Raw genomic sequence first — 7,176 nt, 5'->3', positions numbered from 1 at the left:
ATTGTGAAGCCTACATACATTTCTCGTTATACTTAGATGTGTGACGTAAAAAAAAAACGATTACGGTTTTTTACCATTATGATTTAAAAGTTTGACGGCAATTAAAAAAGTTCAAAAAAACACTGACATTGTGAAAATGTTAAAACAGAAGTAATGAGCAAACAAATTTGTTTGTGTTTTATCATTTCAAATTATTTTTATGGTGACAAGTATTGCAAGTTTTATTTGAATAATAATTTTCGAATATATTATTTTCTTCAGTGTGTCTTTCACTTTTGTTTTAATGCATGGATAGTGTGAATTTATTATGGACTAGTACCTTCATACATTATCCTCTAATTTGTATATATCTGTATCACTGTTGAGAGTAGTTTACATTATATTGTTTAGTAAGTATGTAAATTATTTTGTATTCTTAAGACTGATCAAAAATATCAAATATTAATTTGTAGCATTTTTAAAAATAAATAAATTTATTTACACCATCCAGCTTTTAAATCTACCCAATTCATTAGTAATATAAATTGAAAGCAAAAGTTTTAAGAAGTATTTGTGAAATTGTAAATATTTTGGAAAGTTGCTACCACTTCTTACATTGTTTTAACAATAATGTATTACTGAATTAAGCTTTGGCTATGTAACATTTTATGATAAAATATGTCTTCCAGTATTAAAATCTGTTGTTCATTCTAGGTTTTCTTGGAAGTTTTTTAAGATTTTTTGAATTTTGTTTTGTAGTGTTGCATGCAATTTTTTAGATTGAGAACCAGGAACTCGGGCTTTTGGATTTTCCTGTGACAGCATCACAATAGGCTTGTCTTTAATCCGATTTTGCTATGTTTTGTCTCTCAACCCAGCCGTTAAAATAAAGATGTGATCAGAGGTCCTACATTTACCTAAGGGGATTTGCGTTTGTTCCCAATATATCTGATTATTGTTATCACTTTGGTGTGGACTTTAAGGTTGAGTGGGAGGGTGGGAATATCCACTTGTATCTTGACTGGATAACAAAGAATCCTTTGAAACTCCAGCAGCACTTGAAAACAGTGTACCTCCTCATATTTTTATCTGTAAACAAATTTTAAATATTAAAAAAAAACATTCTATTTGTTTATTTGTTTTTTACTTTAAATTTCATATAAATATAAATAGGCAACAATTGAAAAACTATGGCCTAAGACATTAATTATGGAGTTTTTAATAACAAACTTAGTTTGTTAGAAGTTTTGCAGAATTAAAATCCATCAGTATACACTCAAGCTAATATATATACAAGATTTATGTCCAAACCACTATTTAATAACACAAGATAATCAAGATCAATAACCGGAGGAGCCTGACAAACCTCCACTTACAAACAGATTATCCATGTTGACAATAGAAATCAATAACAATTTAATGACAGATTGGCACTATTAATTAATTAATAATAATTTTTTGAACACTCAAACATTAGTTTAACATCATTTAAAAGGTAACAAAAATGTCCAGATACCCCCGGCGGAGTATGCAACATGGGAGTTGAAATACAAAGGAATCCTATGTACAGAGGCCAGTGCAACAAGTTGTTTTCACTCAAAATGTCTTAGTTGTGACAGGATAAAAAATTCAAAAATTTAACAGCAAACCGAAGTGGAATGCTGGAAATGTGACAAATGCACTACCCTAACCAGAAGAAAACACCGGACCCTAACTTAGATGAAGTAAAAGCAAAAATTCAAAAACATGAACGAATCAGAAGAAAAACAACCTAGAAAACTCACTCTCTTGGCAGCGGAAGTTGGGAACGCACTACTAGCTGAGAACCAAGAACTAAGACAGAATACAATGACCCTAACTATAAAGAACTCAAAACTAACTTCAAAAATTGAAGAATTAACGATATCTGAAGAAAGCCACTCAAACTACCAATATAAACTTGAAGAATTAGAAAACGAAAAAGCAATCATTTTAAATAAATATAATATGCTAGTTGAAAAATTAAACTGTCTAGAAAATCAAGTGAAAAAAGAAAAACAGGTACTTAACAGAACTGATTGGAATTAATACAAGACAAGTGTGCATGGAAGACCTCGGTGAGAACCATTCAAGAACAATTCATAACATTCACAAACGCTGTGAATCAAAATGATCCAATTTCAACTGATAAACCTACTCTCAACAAACCGGTACAAAACCCACACAAAAAAAACCACAGGGGCCTGGGAGTTACGAAAAGCTACCTCAGTGTCTCTCTTCAGGCACAAAAGTTACAGGGGAGGAATGTGAGGAAACCCCAAATCAACCACAATTAACAAAGGAAAAGGAACAACGAAATACATTCAAAATCACCATCTCCCCTCCAATAACAGCTGTTAAACTGGACCCCTTAGACTCTTTTGAAGCTTTCTTTGAGAAAAATATTGAGCAATATAAATAAGAAACCGTATCAAAGAAAAATGAGCCCCGCTGGAACAGAATTAAATGAAACCAGAGCCTTACAAAACTATCAATCCCTAAATAACACTCTCTGTATAACTGAAGCACAGGAAAATCACTCTGAATCTTCCTATCAATACAAAACAATAAGTAGCAAAGTTAATAATCAATGATCTCCCCATAATTTTTTTAGGAACCAGCCAAAAAATAAAAAACCAAATTCAAAACCAAGATCTACAAACACAAACATCAGAAAAGGCCCTAAAAAATACTTCACCAAAATATTGACTCCCTGGCATCAAAAAGGGATAGACTCGGAACATCTACTCCATGAACTCAAACCCGACATCGCAATCATCACTGAACATGGACTCAGCAATGACCAACTCGACAACACACGACTCAATGGATATAAGCTGATTGGCGGTTTTTCTGCAGAAAAAAACCACAGAAAAGGAGGAGTTGCCTTTTACTCAAACGAAAATCTTTGAAATAACTATACACACAATTGATACCTCAAATTAAATCAATTGAACTTATGTGTGAACTTTTTATGATAAACCTTAGAATAAAAGGAAAAAATATTAATCTGGTCGGCGTGTATAGGCCACCTAAAGGAAACAGAAACTTGCTTGGACATCCCCAACTGATACCCTTGAACTTTCCCCAACTTGGAAAGCTCAAACCGTCATTATGGGAGACGTTAACATTGATGGACTTACAGAAAAAAGGACCAAGGCAAAACTAGACGACATGCTAGCAAGACACAACATAACAAGGCTCGACCTGCCACCTACACGAGTTTACCCACAATACAACATCCTCCATTGACTTTGTATGCTCCAACATAAACGGAGAGGATGTAAATATTTGAAGTAATCATTACAGGTCTCTCAGACCACCGAGCCCAACTCTGCACCATCAACTTACAAACCAAGAAATCAAAGTGTCCTGGCTCAACTCACAGAAGACTCAATCCTGAAAACTTAAATCATCTGAAACATCTACTGGCCTCCGAATTCTGGGAAGATGTTTACAACTCCCCAGACGGTAAACCAAGCCTACAACCTGTTTATTATTGGTGAAACAACTACACTACTTAATACAGCTTGCCCCTTAAAAAAATCCAGACCAAGAGGAAAACAAAAACTCAAATCTACCCTAACTAATAGTGATGAAGCACGTCGCCTTAGGGAAGAGTACCTGCAGGCACTTAATAATCAAATTCTGCATGGAAGAGAAGAAGACAAAGCATTAACAGCAACCAAGAAAAGGGAAATATGACTTGAAAGCTCAAACAGCTTAAAAACAACAAGATACCTCTAAGTACATTCAAGAGGCTGGAAATAAGCAAAAAGCAATTTGGAAAGTAGTTAATTGGGAAAGATAACAAAAAAAACAACACTACCGATCAAATAGAACTAATAGTAGAAAGGAAATCAAGTTAACGACCCTCAGCAAAGTGGCTCACCTTTTCAACCACTACTTCACAACAACAGCAGACAAAACTCTAGGAAATGCTAACCAAACCCCCTCCACAAAATGCCCTTTTTAACCAGCTGAGGGATGAACCACCTGAACTCATCCTTCAGCCCGTAAGCTACCAAGAAATCATAGATACAATATCTGGACTGAAATCAAAAACATCTGCTGGAGCTGATGAGATCTCCTCTAACATCCTTAAGCACTGCAAGGAAGAACTAACACCACCCCTCACATACATAGTAAATAAATCTTTTCTTCAAGGCACATTTCCTCAAAATCTTAAAATTGGCTAAAGTATACCCGGAAAACTTAAAAAAGGACCACCAGAGCAAATTAGTAATTATAGACCAATAATCCCTGCTCTCAACAATATCAAAATTGATTGAGAAAGTAATGTTAATCCAGCTGATAAAGCATCTAACTGATCACAATATCCTTACCAGTCAGCAACATGGCTTTCTTAAAGGGAGATCCACAACAACCGCACTCATTCAACGTGCAGAATTTTTTATCGACCAGAGAGAAGAAAGAAAAAAAACGTCACCACCCTGTTTTTAGATTTCCAGCAAGGCCTTTGATTGTCTGGGCCACCATCTTCTTATAAAAAAAGTGAGAGAAATGGGTGTTAAGGGAATGGCAGAAAACTGGCTAACGAGCTACCTTGAGGGACGATCGCAAATGGGTAGAAATTTCATACACACAAAACAACAGCGTCTGTAAAGCAACATCTAAACCACTACCTGTTGAATAGGGGCGTCCCACAAGGCTCTGTTCTGGCCCTGTGCTCTTCATACTGCTCAGCAATGACTTTCCTAGATATCTCAAAGAGTACAGCCAGGTAATAATGTACGCTGACGACACGGCCATGCTAGTAGCAAAAAAAGATACCGAAGAACTTGAAATAGCCTCATATGTGTCATTAAGCCTAGCAAAACAGTAATGTGAAACAAATGATCTGGTGTTAAACGAACAAAAAAACCCAACAACTTATCTTTGGACGAAGAAACACAGATCTTTCTAGCCTACCAGATATACAAATTAACTATGAAGTTAAATACTTAGGAGTCATCATTGACAGCAAATTAACCTGGAACCCACACATCGATCAACTAATCAGAAAGCTCAGCAGTAGCACTTTACATTATCAGATGCATAAAAAATATCAGCAAACATTGAAACAGCTAAAACTGCTTACTACTCACTATTTGAATCCTACCTGAGATATGGATTAGTGATCTGGGGCAACTCCTCCCAACTCAAACCTCCATCGTGTCCTGGTAGCACAAAAAAAAGCTATTCGAATACTAGCTGGCCTAAACCCATCTGACTTCTGCAGAGCTGCTTTCACTGAACTGAAGATACTTACAATAGTGTCCTTATACATATTCGAAGTTATCTGCTTTTGCCCAATCCTGCAATCTTACAAGATTAGGAGGGACCCACTCCTACAATACGAGACACGCTTACAACTTTGCACTGCCCACTCACCACCTCGCCCTGTCTGAAAAGAAGCCCAGCTATATGAGACCAAAGCTGTATAACCTACTGCCAGACCACCTTAAAGAAATAACAGAAGAGAGACGGTTCAAGAAAGAAACTCGACAATGGCTCCTAGATCGATCATTTTACACCATAGAAGAATTCCTCAACTGGAAAATTTATTTTAAATACAATATGTTGTTATTTAATTGTATTTTAGTGTATAAATGACTCCATTGTATTTCTCCAAATGAAATCACAATAAAGATTCTATGAGTATGACTCCTTTTGTATGTTGGATTTATGCTTGATAAATTCATGTTGGGCGAGTTCAGATCATTAGATCGCTCTGTGTACTTAGGTTCAGCAATGACTGCAGCAGCTCAACACTATTTTTTCCATGCTACATTGATTGACAATTTATTAAGTAAAATAATGACTAGGCAAAAATAGACTAAGAAAGACTCTTTTCTAATGATTTGAAAAGAATGTTGACTAGGTACTCGTACATCTAAATTAGATGTACAAACATTTATAACTGAAAGACAACTACCAGAACATTGCAAGTTTTATTTCTCTAGAGAAATAAACACAACTACTCCTTCTTAAATAATTAGAAAGTTTGGAATATTCCTATTGTAATATTTGTAGGTTTAATGAAGAAGCTTAAATATAGGTAATAGGCACAACTTGCTGTGGAAACTTATATGAGGTGTTAATTGATCAAGGTAGAAGATATACTACATAATATGAAATACAGTATATCAAAGCAGACAGTATGGCAGATACAGAATATTTAACTGTCAATTTTTTAATAAGTATCATGTCCCTTAGTTTCCAAGTGATACAGATGAGTATTTCTTCCAGATATTTTTAAGTACATAATGGAACACATCAGTTATCCAGAATAAGGTTATCCGAAGTACATTATACAAATTAGACTTAGAGCCATATATATTATTATGTTATCAAATTGCTTTCTATATTAGGTGTTGATTACATTATAAGGCTATAAGTATCAAACACCAGCCCTCCCTGTAGGCGTATACCTAGATGGGTGATGCCACTGTTCAGTTTTTAGATATCAACATCAAACTGAAGATAGATTTTAATGCTGGTCCAACTTATCCAAAATTTTGATCATCCAAATTGGTTTGGTCCCTCAAACTTTGGATAATCATGGTCCAAGTGTAATTTTTTATTGTAATGTAACTTTTTTACCTATAGCTGTGAGACAAATACCAAAACACATGTCTTGTTTCTCGGTACTTACAAGAAAATCCACAAATAAAAACCTTGTCTTATTCCATCAGTAACAGAATTTATACTATGCTACATTTTTGATGATGTCAAAGAGGTACTAAAATTGTTTCACTGAGTGATGAACTCATTGCAAAGAAACTGGTTATGAGATTGTTTTGATTTTTCATTAAAGTGGGGCCCAAAATCTTCTTTTTGGGAGTCCGGAAACCTTTATTTTTGTTATGCTACTGGATAGTGGATATATTGTATTCCACCATTTCCAGATTACCAAAGAGTTATGGAAATTCAAGTTTGAGATGTTATTTACTTTCACATGTATAAAGTTTTAAAAACAAAAATTTATCTTTTTTATACAAAAATATAAAAATCATATTGAATGTTTTTTAACGGAAATTTATGCCATATTAACCAATTAAGGTAAATGGTGAAAATTTAATCAAAATCACTGAATTCTTTAAGGGAACTTTTTCAAACCAAGAATTTGGTATTTTGGGTAACAAATCGAGTTTTTATGAGATTTTTTAAAGTAAA

This window comes from Homalodisca vitripennis, chromosome 3 (assembly GCF_021130785.1).
Source record: "Homalodisca vitripennis isolate AUS2020 chromosome 3, UT_GWSS_2.1, whole genome shotgun sequence".
NCBI lineage: Eukaryota > Metazoa > Arthropoda > Insecta > Hemiptera > Cicadellidae > Homalodisca > Homalodisca vitripennis.
This window is presented reverse-complemented; position numbering follows the sequence as displayed.